Source organism: Schistocerca nitens, chromosome 2 (assembly GCF_023898315.1).
Source record: "Schistocerca nitens isolate TAMUIC-IGC-003100 chromosome 2, iqSchNite1.1, whole genome shotgun sequence".
Lineage (NCBI taxonomy): Eukaryota > Metazoa > Arthropoda > Insecta > Orthoptera > Acrididae > Schistocerca > Schistocerca nitens.
Window position 1 is genome coordinate 718491854 of NC_064615.1, and position 17200 is coordinate 718509053.

The following is a 17200-nucleotide window of genomic DNA, read 5'->3' on the forward strand; positions in this document are numbered from 1 at the left end:
GTATCTACTGCAACTTACATCCTTCTGAATCTGCTTAGTGTATTCATCTCTTGGTCTCCCTCTACGATTTTTACCCTCCACGCTGCCCTCCAACACTACATTGGTGATCCCTCGATGCCTTAGAACATGTCCTACCAACGGATCCCTTCTTCTAGTCAAGTTGTGCCACGAACTCCTCTTCTCCCCAATTCTGTTCAATACCTCCTCATTAGTTATGTGACCTACCCATCTAATCTTCAACATTCTTCTGTAGCACCACATTTCGAAAGCTTCTATTCTCTTCTTGTCCAAACTATTTATCGTCCATGTTTCACTTCCATACATGGTTACACTCCATACAAATACTTTCAGAAACGACTTCCTGACACTTAAATCTATACTCGATGTTAACAAATTTCTCTTCTTCAGAAACGCTTTCCTTACCATTGCCAGTCCACATTTTATATACTCTCTACTTCGACCGCCATCAGTTATTTTGCTCCCCAAATAGCAAAACTCCTTTACTACTTTAAGTGTCTCATTTCCTAATCTAATTCCCTCAGCATCACCCGACTTAATTCGACTACATTCCATTATCCTCGTTTTGTTTTTGTTGATGTTCATCTTATATCCTCCTTTCAAGGCACTACCCATTCCGTTCAGCTGCTCTTCCAACTCCTTTGCTGTCTCTGACAGAATTACAATGTCATCGGCAAACCTCAAAGTTTTTATTTCCTCTCCATGAATTTTAATACCTACTCCGAATTTTTCTTTTGTTTCCTTCACTCCTTGCTCAATATAGACATTGAATAACAGCGGGGATAGGCCACAACCCTGTCTCACTCCCTTCCCACCCACTGGTTCCCTTTCATGTCCCTCATAGGAAAATAAAATATACCGTAGAAATAAACAATCGATAATCATTTTCTAAAACCGTTACAGAAGATGCCAGTACACCTGCGCTGGAAGTTATTCCCGTAGTAATGTGCCTTATGCTGTTTTGGAAATCTCTTGCAAACCTGAAAAACTTTACTGCTTCACACAAATGATCGTGCATATTCGCTCATTTAACAATAACCAACAATGTACGCACAAGCTTGACATAGATCTACACAACAATGCAAAATAATACCACTTGCTGCCAGATTTCCGTGACGAAGACAAATCTCCAAATGGGGATTACGGCAGTTAATTGGTTAAAATACATTTCAGTGAATCACTGAATTTCGCAGCGACCACAGAGACGCTCAGCTGAACTCGACTCCCGCGCGGAGCCCGTTCGGGCGGGCAGAGCTGTTTGGCGCAGGCCGCAGCGGCGCAGACATCGACCGCGCGGCCGACAGCCGCCTCTGGTGGGCGCTGCTTCGCTTCGCTCTGCCCTGGTCGGCCTGGCTGGCCGCGGCTTCGGCGCAGCCTTAAAGAAGAACCGCCCCTACAGCCAGCCAGCAGGCCTCGCAGACACCTGCTCCCCGTGTCCTGCACACTGCACGCTCGTGACTTCACTGCTAATCACCTCACAAGGCAGACAACGTGGTTATTGTTCTCGGTTTTGCTGTTGACGTTATCGTCGTCATCAATCTGAAGACTGGTTTAATTCAGCCCTCCGCGATAGTCTATCCTGTCCAAGTGTCTTCTTATCTGCACGGTATCTGTTCCGTCGTATCGACAAGCGCCGGCACGAAGACGAAGAACGCAAGACCAGAGAGGACGGTGAGACGTCAGCCAATAGCCAGCTGACAAGGACCGCAGCACGACAGGAGCGCCCTCTGGCCGAAGAGAATATAAGCACCGCTCCTGCCAGCCTCGGCCGGACATTAGTGGCTCAGTACTCTGAGAGAACTACCAAAGCAGTGACGTGTGATCCATAGCAATTGCTTACATGGACCCTGTATATAGCGAAGAACATTACTTGTTTGCTTGTCGCCCATCGCTTGCGACACCGGTCTAAATTCAAAGTTAAGTATTGTCAATCTTATTATTTGTAATAAAAACTATTAATGTGATTTGCTTGAATTGTTGTATAGCATTCCGAGAACGCAGCATCCTTTAGGCACCCCATACGAGACGAGTGGGCAGTACCCAACAGTTGCCTCACGTTATGTCCATCTGAACCTGCTTTCTATAATCAACCCTTCTAGCCTCACGATGTGTCCTGTCAACCCATCGATTATTTCAGCCTTCGCATGCTATCAGCTCTGGCAAAACATATTATATGTGATTCTAGCAACAAAGTGGCAATAAAATGCAAAATGTTTCCACAGAAGTAATAACGACTTATTGTGCGACCCACGCACGTTGTTGAAATTTGAGTTGTATTTTTAAATTGCAAATTTGTAAAAAAATTGTCAGTGGTAATTTTCTCACCACTTCCCGTCAGGTGATCAACAAAATCATATACCACTCATTTCCCTGATTTATTTTCCATCGTTCAGCAATTTCCCTGTATTCAGTTGCGCACTGCACACTTTTATCCTGTGGTTTCCAAGTTTTGAAGGAATGTACATCGTCCCCTGAAAGTACACAGGTGCTCGTCAACTGTAATATGAGGTCCACGGATATAAGATGAAATGCGTGCATCAATGAACATTTCAAACACAGCCCGTTTAGGATCAGCTTTTGATACAGTAACTGCTTTTTCTCTTATTTTATAAGTTTATCATCGAACCAGAGGCACATCAGAATATTACCAAATCTTACAAAGTTCATTTTGGCTCGAAAAAAAAAAATAGGAAAGCCATATTCATCTGACCGAAATTCACTCAATGGTTTCCCACGTGCGTTGTGTAAACAAGCTATTGTTATCAGACCAAAGAATGCTTGTAGTTCTATAGAGTTATGCAAGCTTTAATTTGGCGTAATACCTTTGAACGATCATATTATGACGGCATTTAAAATTTTTAAATTTGGTCAATTACGAAGTACTGAAGTAAATTTTTTGTTGCCCCTGGAAACTGATAAGTAGATAGCATTCATCTCCGACCGTGCAGCACTGAACCATGAACCGGGTTAGCTGGTTAGTAATATAAGGATTGTAACAGAAAGTTGTTGCCAAACTTTCAGGAAACATTCCTCACACATAGATGAATAAAATCTGTCATATGGACATGTGTCGGGAAACGTTTCATTTCCTTGTTAGAGCTCATTTTCTCATCTGAATACTCGGATTAATAATGTGAAACATACAGAAACAAAACGCACCAACATTACATGAAACGTTCTCCTAAATGGAATGATCATAGTACCATCTTGCCTCTGTTTAGAATGAACAACAAGTTGTAGTGTTTACGTTCGCCACCAGTGTTCGCTGTTCCACTGGAACGAAAGTAATGTTGATTTGCGACTCTCTTCCCTGCTTGTGTTGACACGTGACTATCCTCGTTTCTGTACTATCATCAAGCAAGTACCATGAACTGTTTTTTCAGTTGATCACGGACTGTTCAAGCACGTAGCTTAAACTGTTTAATGTTCATCACGGACTTTGTTTCCGGTACAGTGCGATGGAAGCGTACTCAAATACTGAGTCTGTTACATGCTGTATATTTCATGTACGGATTAGTAGATTTGTAATGGCCGTTACGCTCAACGTTTGAATCGGAAGAGATTTCCGGAATGACGTTGCTTCGACAGGGGAACATTTGATGGAATTGTTCGTCGTCTTAAGGAGCATGGGCCGTTTAAGCCTTCTATTCGCTACTGGAAGGGGCCTAGAAGGGCGAGGATACCTCAGACGGAGTGGTACGACGTCGTGAAATTGACTACAACGTTTAGTTGCAGCAAGTAATGTTGAGCACACGACTGTCTGCAGACCTTGATGAATGCTTACAATGTACAGCGTGTACGGCTACTGTCAGCAGCTGATTTTCCTGTATGGGTATACTTCTGCGAATGATTCATTCAACAATGTGTCAACCATAGCTTTAGTGTTAATGCGCTGTTCACGGATGAGGCTTCGAATGGGGCTGTCGGCAATCCTCATGAAGTTGTGCAATCCCGTCGTCATCAAGGATTGTTCCCTGTCATCGTTTCGGGCGGTATTGTTGGTGACAGTTTATTAGGGCCTCATATTCTTTCTTTCAGGCTCAAAGGAGAAACTGGCCACGGTGTTTTTAGAGAATACCCTACTTGTTCTGTTGTAACATGTGCATTTACGAGTGCGACAAAACATGTACGCGATGGTCCTCCTCCTCATTGCAGTGTTAATGTCCCTAGGCTTCCAAAACAGAGATTACGTGGCAGATGGACAGATGGAATGGACAGATTCCACGTTATCCGGACCTAAGCCCACTAGACGTTTATTTGGGGAGGCATTTGTGGAAGTTCTTATGTGCGGAACCCCGGTACATCATGTACAGTGTAATAGAGCGCGTATTGTGGAAGAGTGTGAAACAATTCACAGTTCTCTAAGGATGCATTGGAGCACTAGGATTTCAATGCAACGGCGGGTTGATGCAAGTATCCTTGCTAACGGAGGTCATTTTCAACATTCCGTTTGTGGAAGTGTCTTCATACTGAGCTGATACCTTTTTCTCTGTGTGTGTCACATGATCAGTGTGTTGCACAATTGTGGCAAATGATTTCTAACATGGAAATAAAGCGGTTTTGGTCGCATGTTCGTATAAAACATGAAAGTTTGGCCATACATTTTTGTTACGGCCTCTAGACGGAAGCGAACCTGGAGATATTAACTATGACAAAACAAGAATACAGGCAGCGTGAAAGAAATTTGTTACGGAAAGTTCAAGTTAGAAGACGGAACAATATTACAAAAGAAGAACTTAATATAGAGCGATCAAAAAGTTTCCCTTCTAAGTCCGTACAGTTCAGAAGCGGTATACCAATGAGGCAAAATCGCGGTGAACATTGAGGCAATCGTCTCTCCGACGCACTAGCTTGAGGATACCCGTTTGGTAAAACACCGTAGCCTGCTGCGTGAAGAAGTCCATGTCTGCACATCCTTGTTCGACAGGAACGACAGGAATCGTCGACCCTTCAAGGCCTTTTTGAAGGGAAGGGATCAGGACTATAGGGCGGATGCTCGAGTGTCTTCCACTTGTCCATAATGGATGAGGATGGCCTCCCAGGTAGATCCGTGACTTGTGTAGAATCACGACAAGCACAGAATTTGGCGCACCATTCCACAAAAGTGGCTCTCAACGGGCATGCTGCCCCATACACATTCTTCATTCTCCGATGGATTTCTACCGGTGTTTGTCCGTCGGTAGCCGAGAAAAGAATAACATCACGTTGGTCCTGTTCTGACGCCTATGTCAATAGCGTTGTCATGGTTCATGTTTCTACATTTACCTCACGCTCATCGGGAAGACACGAATGCCATAACAGTACATTACTACATGTCGGTACTTATATACCTGCATTGGAGTCGTGCTACGTTGCACATAAGCTACAGAAACGCCCCCAAACGGAAAATTTTTCATCTATGTATTACCTACCTGCCCTCTTTGATATTTTATTCTACCCCAGCCTACCTCGTTGCTTCTCGCCTCTTTGCTCGGGTTGCCATTCTGTCATTAAACTTGCCCGCTGAATGCTTAGTTGTCTATATTGTGTTGTGAGTAAAGTAGGGCGTGGGATGAAGAGTGTACCAGAGAGAACAATAGGTTAAATATATCTGCAGACGCACTCACTAAAAGCCACACATTTACACTAATGAAGAATGTGCAAGCACGGGGTACGTTTACAGTTTCTACGAGACAGTGTTCCTGCTGTTGTCGAACAATACCGTCGGGGCTTTGTGACAAGTCGAATTACTGATCGTAGTGTATTTACCAGCTCATTACGCGAACGAGAATACTTCCAAGTTCCTATTTTTCTTCTGAACTTAATAGTTCAGTGACCTGTACAGGAACAGCATCACGTTGTTGAAAGTGTGCAGTATAGTCCTACTGCCGGCACAAGCCGACTTTCTGCACGTGAATGTGTTAAAAATACAGGGTGGTTATAATTAAACTTTCACTACCTGGACCAGTGTAGACGGAAAACTATTTACCGTATGGGTATCCCGCTTTATAGGAATAATGTTCAGACTGCGCGCTCTGAAATTTGTGTTGTCGGTAGTGTTAATGTCATGACTTGCCACCAGACGACGATGCTGGTATGGCGACGTAGGTTTGAAAAACACAAGCATCGCTGTGCATTACAGTCGCAGACAGTCAACACGGGTATGTACAAGGCAGCACCACTTTACTCTTAAAGTTGTTTTATCAAAACAACAGCGACAGTGCTACTGCTGTTCGCTATCGACACGTTAAAGGAATACGCGGAGGTCCCGCCCTGGTGTTGATTAGGGAGGTAGAAGTAACGGGAGATTTGAGGATTGCTCCTGGAGAAGATTACGGCCAATTGCGCCACGAATTGATGAAGAAGTTACTCTTGACACGGGAGAGAATGCTGGACCCATATGTGTAATCCTCAAGCAGTGTACCAGCTGTGTCACGACAGATAAATACTGCATGGTCTATGGTCGAAAACTGTTGTGAACAATTGTGAAATGGTATCTCTAGTCTGATTCCAGGCAGTCGTGGATGCAGATGGTCGTTACATTGCGCAACGTTTGTAATCTGGAACGTGAACGTGACAGTCGATTCACGAATGTTACAAATTCAAATGTCTTTCTTTCAACGATTTATTCGTTATTCCTCTTCCGCTTGTTCTTACAAATATTTCCACAAAGTTTCATTGTCCTACGATCACTCATTTTTATGAGGGTCCTTTCGAGTACTATAAGTTTAATTATAACCGACATGTATGTATTTTTCAGTTGATTATTTGAAAACACCTGTTGTAATGTTTACTAACATATGTACATTTCTACATATGTAAACCTAACAAGGTAATGAATAAGAAAGAAAATACACTGAAGCGCCAAAGAAACTGGTATAGGCAAGCAAATTCAGGTACAGATACATGTAAACAGGCAGAATACGGCGCTGCGGTCGGCAACTCCTATATAAGAGAATACGTGTCTGGCGCAGTTGTTAGATCGGTTACTGCTGCTGCAATGAAAGATTGTTAACATGTAAGTGAGTTTGAACGTGGTGTTATAGTCGGCGCACGAGCGATGGGACACAGCATCTCCGAAGTAGCGATGAAGTGGGGATTTTCCCGTACGATCATTTCACGAGTGTACCGTGAATATCAGGAATCCGGTAAAACAGCAAATCTCCGACATCGCTGCGGTTGGAAAACGATCCTGCAAGGACGGGACCAAAGACGACTGAAGAGAATCGTTAAACGGGTGAGAAGTGCAACCCTTCCGCAATTTGCGGCAGATTTCAATGCTGGGCTATCAGAAGTGTCACCGTGCGAACTATTCAACGAAACGTCATCGATATGGGCTTTCGGAGCCGAAGGCATACTCGTGTACCTTTGATAACTGCACGACACAAAGTTTTATTCCTCGCCTGGACCGATCAACACCGACATTGGACTACTGATGACTGGAAGCATGTTGACTGATCGGACGAGCCTCGTATCAAATTGGTTCAATTGGCTCTGGGCGCTATGGGACTTAACATTTGAGATCATCAGTCCCCTAGAACTTAGAACTACTTAAACCTAACTAACCTAAGGACATCACACACATCCATGCCCGAGGCAGGATTCGAACCTGCGACCGTAGCAGTAGCGCGGTTCCTGACTGAAGCGCCTAGAACCGCTCGGTCACCGCGGCCGGCGTATCAAATTGTATCGAGCGGATGAACGTCTACGGGTATGGAGACAACCTCATGAATCCATGAAGTCTGCATGTCAGCGTGGGACAGTTCAAGCTGGAGGTGACTCTGAAATGGTGTGGGGCGTGTGCGGTTGGAGTGATATGGGATCTGCGATACGTCTAGATACGACTCTGACACGTCACACGTACGTAACAATGCTGTCTGATCACCGGAATCCATTCATGTCCATCGTGTATTCCGACGGACTTGGGCAATTCCAGCAGTGCGACAGCCCCCACGTCCACAATTGCTACAGAGCAGCTCCATGAACACTCTTCTGAGTTTAAACACTTCCGCTGCCCACCAAATTCCCCAAATATAAACATGAAGAATCTCCACCCCCTCGTGCTCTTACGGGTTTATGGACAGCCCTGCAGGATTCATCGTGTCAATTCCCACCAGCACTACTTCAGACATTAGTCGAGTCGATGCCACTTGATGTTGCGGAGCCGGCCGCGGTGGTCTCGCGGTTCTAGGCGCGCAGTCCGGAACCGTGCGACTGCTACGGTCGCAGGTTCGAATCCTGCCTCGGGCATGGATGTGTGTGATGTCCTTAGGTTAGTTAGGTTTAAGTAGTTCTAAGTTCTAGGGGACTGATGACCATAGATGTTTAGTCCCATAGTGCTCAGAGCCATTTTTTTGATGTTGCGGAACTTCCGTGTGCTCGCGAGGGCCCCACACCACATTAGGCAGGCGTACCAGTTTCTTTCGTTCTTCAGCATAAATAACAATGGAAATTGAATGCATTCTATATTGGTAACTATTCGGAATAGGGCATGTGTCCATTCGATGTTTTTTGCTTGAAATGAGCATTCCTTATGGAACGTTCCGCAAACTGCATAAAAGAAAGAAAAAGAAAAAAAAGCGTAGAAATAACGTATAAAATAGGAATTGTATATCAAAGGAATTGGGGAAGATAAATTATAATCCAGTATAAAAGAGGATTGTTGGACGACCGAGGAACAAATGTGAAGATGGAACAAGCTGTAGGCCTATTGCATGAAGAGAAGAAGAAGAAGAAGAAGAAGAAGAAGATCACCAGGAAGTATCTCCATAAGAAGAGGCTTTCATTAGCTGCAGCTTTAATCTGCGACGCCAGCTGACACAGCCTGTGGGCCGCGTGCCCCACGGCAGTGGCGGTGCTAATCGATAGTTAAGCGCAGCGATAAATAAGATGGGTCAGCGGCAAATGTCAGCAACTGCACTAGCGGGCCGGACGTGGACAGGACAGCCCAGGACTCGGTGCCGTTAGGAAAGGTCAGCGACTCCCGCGCCGCACTGCGGGCCCGCCCTTAAAGCATGGGACCCGCTGCAGGTACGCCACTACGCCGTACCCCAGTCACAAGCCGTCCGCAACACTTACCTGTCCCTGTCTACTTGCGCACTGTGTACTTCCGGATACTGATAGTTAGTTGATGTATAGTAACTGAGAAACAGACGTGCATAATGTTTTAGTGACTGGAGCTACACTGGTGAGGGGAACAAGATAGGTCTCATCACCCAATTTCTCAGAAAGTCGCTCAATGGAAGGGAGTCCAAAATAGGCGAATTCGTATATACTCGACCGTTTCTGAAAAAAAAAAAAACGATGGTCATTGTTTTCTAGACACTTTCCACTGTATCATGGTGAAAAATCCATGAACAGCTTCACCTAAAATCGCGGTGTTTCATTTTACAGACTGCTTCACGCAAACGCCGTTCAACTTGGTGCTTGTATTTCTCGTTGATCATTCGACTTTTCGGCTAGAACTCATGATTTACTATGCTGGAGAAATTGAAGAACACAGTGAGCATAACCTTCAAATTTGACAGTTTTCGGACTTGGCGATCCAGAGTGCATAACACTGAGATGATTGAGCCTCAGTTTCCATACCACATTCCTAACGCTTGTTTCATCATCTATTATGACACGTATAGATCTTATCTATACGATCACCTGAGGCCCAGGATATTTCCTCATTACGTCGAACGCTGGGGTGTTATTCCAATGCCGGAGAGCCCTGGCAATAGTGACGATTTAGGGGGAAAATAAGCTGAAGATATGAATTGAAGTTAGTGTTGGGATCGGCACTGGACTTTGGTAGTCCGTGCAGCAAATTCAGCCACAGTGTTGCGGTGGTGTAATGGTCAGCATTCCTGCCTACAAGCAAGGAGACCCGGCTTCAAACCCCGGTCGTGGCACAAATTTTTAATTCATGTATTCAGCTTCAATCGTTATCGTATATTATGACACGTTTAAGTAGTTCTGCATCGTTGTTGACTTCATATAGAGACTCCTGAGCAACCTGCGTTCGTTGCTGTGGCAGTTCAACAGTTCTGTAATAGGTACATTTTGCTGTCGCACGTCTCATGGAATGAGCCAGCCGATGTGCTACTATCATTAAAAACTTCTCTGGCTGTGATTCGATAACCGGTCTCAACCATCTCTGTTCACCTTCCCATGATATTATCGGCTGATGGTGTATTCTGATGTCCAGGGCGCTTGTCAGCTACAGCGTTTTCACTCCATAGTAAAACCTTTATAGCAGATTAACCAACGGCAATATTTAACATCTCCAAAACTTATCTGCACTTTATTCCGTAATTACCGAAAGACGAAATACAAATTCTCGGATCCTTTCTGTTTTTTGTCTCAAAGCGTTTGCACCGAACGTCTAAGCGTGCAAGATCACTCCGTGGGGAAGAGCGTCTTTTAGAGACGAAATGTTCGTTGACTTTTCCCAGCAACGCTAGGGGTCTATTATTGGTTATGCCTCTGAGAGGCAGAATCTAATAACAAAGTGCGCTGCATCGGCATATTACCTACCCCAGTAAACTGACAGACTTAGATTCGACGAGAAAACCTTAAGAACGCGAGTTTATAGGTGAAGAAAAATGTCACAGAAGGGAGACAGGAACTATGATTTTGTTTGCCCTCTCGCCCTTCATGTAGAGCAGATTATAGTCAACACACACTGCATAGACACGCTGCAGAGTGCCTGCGCCCAGCCACCTCGCAGGGGCATAACAATAATAAAAGGATATCTAACATCATGAGCAAGCGCCACCAAACATTTTGTCTCTAAAAATAGTTGGTACTCATGATTTGATCTGACGCCTCTAGACGTCTGATGCAAAGAAAGGCTGTGGCTAATCCATGTCTCCGCAATATCTTTTCTTTCAGGAGTGCTAGTGCTGCAGGTTCGCAGGAGAGCTTCTGTAAAGTTTGGAGGGTAGGAGACGAGGTACTGGCGGAAGTACAGCTGTGAGGAGGGGACGTGAGTCGTGCTTGGGTAACTCACATGGTAGAGCACTTGCCCGCGAAAGGCAAAGGTCACGAGTTCGAGTCTCGGTCTGGCACACAGTTTTAATCTGCCAGGAAAGTTTCATCGTGTATAACTGCCGATACTACCGAATTATTATGACAATTGAAAAATTTTTATAGCGCGGAAGCACTGGAACAAATATATACCAAAATGGGGCACACAGAATCGCGGTTTGGAAGGGGATCTTGGTACTCGGTTCTTGTTTGAGCTAGAAAAATGTGGTGAAAAGTTTTGGCTTAGCCTAGATCAGCGGTCATTTGTACAGCGACTCTAACATTGGTCTTACTGTAGCTGTGTTACAGTACATTAAGCAAGCTTTGAGCGACGAACCGTAGCTGGCACCCAGGCAAATTGTGAAATCGACTAATTCCTTTTACAAAATATTTAATTGGACTGAAATTAATGCTCAGCTAATGGCACCATTTGTATATGCACCGTTCGTATTTTACTTGCGCACCAGCCACCCCCGTTCGGATTTTACGTACAAAAGTAGTCACCCTTAAATAATCGCGGACTGGACCGTATTGCTGGTTCAAATTCGGTCCACCGGTATATCGGGCCTTGGTCTAACATAAGGTTTAATTGTGAAAAAATATCTTGCTTCGTTTGGATTTTACGTGCAAAAGTCGCATTTTTCTGAGAGGGATTTGAAGCGCGCCACTTCTATACTTTAAACTTGTGCAAATCGGTTCAAACTTTGTACTAAGGTAGATAAATGAATAAAGTCAAAATGAATTATTTTTTGCCCAATAATATATATATATCCATTGTCTAGATACGATGGTTGTAAGTGAGCTAAATGTAGTACGTAAAGTTCGTTCGTAAGTGAACCGAATGTGCGAAAACGTTTATAATCGGTCAGATGAATAAAAAATGCATTTATACGGTAAAAGTAAAATCTGAAAATCTAGCTTCATTCGCATTTTACGTCCAAAAAATACGTTTTCTGTTCTTTTTTACGCACGCCACTTCTATGTTCCAAATTTTTGCGAACTTGTTCAAAATTTGGAAGGAGATAGAAAAATACATATAATTACTGTTATCCTGTTGTTTTGTGAAATCTTTATCCATTGCTACGATGTAAGCAATATGGTTCGAAAAACAATAGCAAAACCTATAACGCAGTAGATAACAAAAATCTACATCGGTTGCAAAGCTATGGCGGTCAATTATCAATATCATGGTAGAGAAAAAGTTCAGAACTAGTGAAAAATGCTCGTATCATAACATAAAAAAGATGAATATGTCCTGGGAAGAGTTAGGGAGTTAGATTTTCGACTTATCAGGCAGCTTCAAAGAGATTTAAATCAAAACATTTTGACACGTTCGTGATTTTTTTCTCCAGCGCAGTGAGTTCTTTTAGCTGCAAGATGTTGGCACGCCTGCATCTTGAAATTTATAGGCTAACAATTCCTATAATAGGAAGTATTTCGGAGAGGGGATGCATGCATATTAAACTTTAATGAGAAGTTGTGTCATATTGCACGATATGGAAAAGGCCATGTTGGGTGACATGAAGCCATGCATCATGATATACGACGTGATATCATGTATCATGTTACTTTACTTAACCCGATACATTATATTACACAACATGGGTTGGTATAAACGTCTTTGAAACTGTCAGATAAGTCGAAAAGCTAGACTCCTTCTTTTACATATCCCAGGGCATATTCGCCTTTTTTGTGCTATTCTAGGAGCGTTTTTCGGTCTGGTGGACTAATTATGAGATACGTCTACCGTCCCATAGGTACTTTTTAGAGAAGTTTATTAACAAAATAACGAATACATTATGCCAATCGGACTAGCACGTTATGCGAAATTACGAAGTTCCCACTACCTTATGGACACATCTCGTACACAGGCAGACTGTGCCAATGGAGGCTCGAGTATTTTGGCATAGGTTACTAGTGCACACGTTTACGTCAGTCTCATCCCAGGACACCCCATGAACTACAGCAGTACAGGTGATCACGCGACCGCTGCGGTCGCAGATTCGAATCCTGCCTCTGGCATGGATGTGTGTGATGTCCTTAGGTAAGTTAGGTATAAGTAGTTCTAAATTCTAGGGATTGATGACCTTAGAAGTAAAGTCTCATAGTGCTCAGAGCCATTTGAACCATTTGAACAGGTGATCAGCAAGGCACGGTACACCACCGACTCCTATGGGCACCGTCCTTTCGCAGAACTTTACTTTAATCCGCATCTGGGCAGCAGCGCACCGCAATTAAAAGCGCAGCACACTGGGTGCCGAGTGGCGAGGAGGGGGATTGGGGGGAGGGGTGGCGCCTTTGGCTGCTCGCCTCGTGCCGAGGACGGGGTTTTGCCGCGATCAATGCTGGCAGCGCATTCACAAAGATTGCGGCCCTCGAGTTCTCGGCTGAAACACGCCCGTAGAGCTCATCTACTAAGTGGTCGGCATCCTCACAGTGGCGCCGCATTGTAGTACAGATGTTACCTTTTCACTTCGCGCGTATCGCCGTGGGTGGCCCAAGACTTTACTGTGGCCAATGATCAGTACGAGCAACGTCCTATGCATTCAAACATTCTTTCGCTGCTACTCTCTTTTTTAATTTTCCTTTCCTGCCGTTGTCCTCATGTATTACAAATTTCTATAAATTGCTGTCTTGGAGGATAGTACACTGAGGCGCTGGGGGCTTGTTACTTGGACCAGCACTGGAAAAGTGTTCAACGTCAAGAGCTTCGTTTAAAAGGACAGGATAGCGCTTGTATCACAGAACTGGCTTAACGAATGAAAAAAAGAAAAAAGTGACGAGCAGAATATTTTAGTATCCTTTCCTTCAAGGTAATACAAAATGTCACCTGCCAAATAGATCGACTCTAAGGTATGTTCCGTATTACTGGCAGTTACCTCCTTCTCGGTTACATTATATACCAGACAGCGCTTGCCTATAGCGTCCTGAACGGTTAGGTTACAGAGCAGCGGGCTATAGTGACATGCACGTAGGAACCCAGATGGTGGTGGGGTGACGTGCAGTGGCAAGGAGCAGAGTACCACATGACGCTCCAGCCAGCAGCGTCATTCTGCCACTTCTGTCTGCACGGGCGCTTTGGGTTGCACGTTGATCATTTAGTGCTGATTTTTGTGTTACTTTAGCTATGGTGGAAGGTACTTAGCCATTGCAGTGTTCAAATTTTTTCAGTCACCAGTCTTATGACTGGTGTGATGCGGCCGGCCACGAATCCCTCTTTTCCACCAACTGCTTCATATCGCAGCAGCACTTGCACCCTACACCCTCAATTATTTGTTGGATGTAGCCTAATTTCTGTTCTGAGTACAGTTGGTACTCCCTACAATACCACTGCAGTTATTCCCTGATATCCTGACAGATGTCCTACCATCCGGTCTCTTCTTCTTGTTTTCCATATTCTATGGAGAACATCCTTATTTTTAATCTTTCAGTCCACGTAATTGTGAATATCCTTCTGTAGCACCACATCTCAAGTGGTTCGATTCCCTTCTTTTCCGGTTTTCCCACAGTCCACAATTTGTGGCCATACAATGATGTGCTCAAGACGTACCTTTCCAGAAAACTTTTCCTCAGATTACACCTCGCGCTTGATAATAATGCTGGCCAGAAACCTCATCTTTGCCTGAACTAGTCTGCATTTTATGTCGTCCTTGTTTTGTACGTCGTATGTTATCTTGTTTCGAAGATTTACTTCGTGGTCCTAATTCTGATGGTACGCCCCGCTAATCTCATTTCCGCTATACCCCATAACGTAAATCTTTCTTCGGTTTACTTTTCAATCGATTTTCTGTTTTTAAGAGGTTTTTCATTCCATTAAGTATATTCTGTAATTCTGCCTCGCTTTCACTGAGGACACCAATGTCATCAGGGAATCATATCACTGAAATCCTTTCATCCTGAATATTAATTCTAGTCTTGTACCTTTCTTTTATTTCTGCCTTTCCTTCTTTGATGCATAAATTTAACAGAAGGAGTGAAAGACTGCATGCTTCCCAGTTTTTTGAGTCATCAGCCTTCTGACTGCTTTGATGTGACCCGCCACGACTTGCTCTCCTGAGTCAAACTTTTCATCTCAGATTAGCACATGTTACTTACGTCCTCAGTTATTTGCTGGGTGTATTCCAATCTCTGGTTTCCTCTATAGTTTTTAGTGTCTACAGCTCCCTCTAGAGTCGTGGAAATCATTCCCTGATGTCTGAACACATGTCCTATCATCCTGTCCCGTCTATTTGTCAGTGTTTTCCATATATTCCTTTCCTAGACAATTCTGCAGAGAAGCTCCTCATTCTTTAGCTTATCAAACCACTTACTTTTCAACATTCGTCTGTAGCAGCAAATTTCAAATGCTTCGATTCTCTAACGTTCCGTTTTTCCCACAGTCCATGTCTCACTACCACACAATGGTGTGCTCCAAACGTACTTTCTCAGAACTTTCTTCCTCAAATTAAAGCCTATGTTTGACACTAGTGGATTTCTCTTGGACAGAAGTGCCAATTTTAGCACTGAAAGTCTGCTTTTTAAGTTCTCTCACCTTCTTTACTTCCACCCACTGTAGTCTGCGGCATAGGGAAGCAAGCCAGATACACCAGTCAGCGGTGACGTTTTGGGTGGTTTTCCACGTTTTTTTAGGCAGATGCTGGTCTGGTGCCAATCGATGCCTAACAAAATACGACACACAAACGGATAAAATACGACAAGACCCACAACAAAATTTCCATGGTGCAGACGTGGCTTTCCTCCCGTCCGTTAACTGACAACAGTATTGACAGAAATGGGATCCGGCCATAAAGTTAAAATACAACAGGATTGATGCTGGGAATGAGAGATAGATAGATAGATAGTGAGAGAGAGAGAGAGAGAGAGAGAGAGAGAGAGAGAGAGAGATAGTTGCGGTCTATGGCCAGATCACCCCACTCGATACAACGTAGTTGCATCACTGCAAACCATCATCACGTCCCCAGTTGTTCAGATTGTTCCATAGCCTCCAGTGACAAAGCTGGAGCAACCCACTGGAGTGCGCAAAAGTTACGGCAATCGTTGCCCATTTAAAGACGAATTTAGTACGACGACGTAACTCTGGAGGTAGATATGGCGTACAGCGCAAGTGTAGAGACGGTATCTGAGCATTATGCTATAGGCAGGTGCGTAGTGAATAAAGCAGCACGTCGACAAAAAATGGTTCAAATGGCTCTGAGCACTAACCTAAGGACATCACACACATCCATGCCCGAGGCAGGATTCGAACCTGTGACCGTAGCGGTCGTGCGGTTCCAGACTGTAGCGCGTAGAACCACTCGGCCACTTCGGCCGGCCGCACGTCGACAATTGACTGACTTTGATGATCTTTGGTGCAAGAGGTATTGGTCATACTATTCTGGAGATGCAAAAGAATTCGGGTTTCCAAACCCACAGTGGTCAGCAGTTTATGACGTCGACCTACAGTATCGCAGGGAACATTTCCACATTCCACACGCGTAAACCGGCGTACAGGGCGAGCCCAAGTGACTGACGGCGGACCGATGAAGCGTCGCTTCTGCAGAGCCACAGGGGTCGATCGCCGGTCGACATCCTCCCGAGTGTGATATCCATCGATTTGAAACTGGAGCTCTAGGAACCATTTTCTTTCAGATCTATACGGGGACAAACGCATTGTATAGGCTCCAGCAGCTGACATTCACTGCCTCCCCATCACTTTTGGCCATTTGGTCTATTTGCTACTGTTCTCATAAACTTCCACCAAGCACAATACCGTTCCGTATTCTAGATTAGCTGTACGCAACTGTCAGTCAGTAAAAACGGAACACTGACAGGATCACTTTGCCCATATTTTTTTTTCCTTGCGAAGAAGTCAAATATAAAAGAAACCTATCGAAAAATGCCAAGCAGTTTCGTTAAATTTATAATAAACGGAGAGAAATCAGTAAATCAGTATAACCTAGCCAAGTAAATTCAATGTTAGTTTAGATTCGTAATGATTAGATTAGGTCGCTTAATTGTATCAATGACGTAAACTTCTGAAAATACTTCTGTCACTGAGGTAAGAAAAAGAATTTCTGTCGGTGTCTATTGGTTCTTTCGTGTACTACGGAACTAACAGAACCATCTATGAGTTCTCTGGTGTACTATGCCGTCACATAGGAACTACTTACGTCAACTGAATATTCAAACTCTGAATTACGATGTCGTTTAT

General features: G+C 44.1%; 1 protein-coding gene across 4 annotated transcripts in view; it reads right to left on the reverse strand.

Moving 5' to 3' along the window:
- Nucleotides 1–17200, reverse strand: part of LOC126236895 (schwannomin-interacting protein 1 homolog) — an 816191-nt gene that overhangs the window by 712341 nt on the left and 86650 nt on the right. The window lies entirely within an intron of this gene.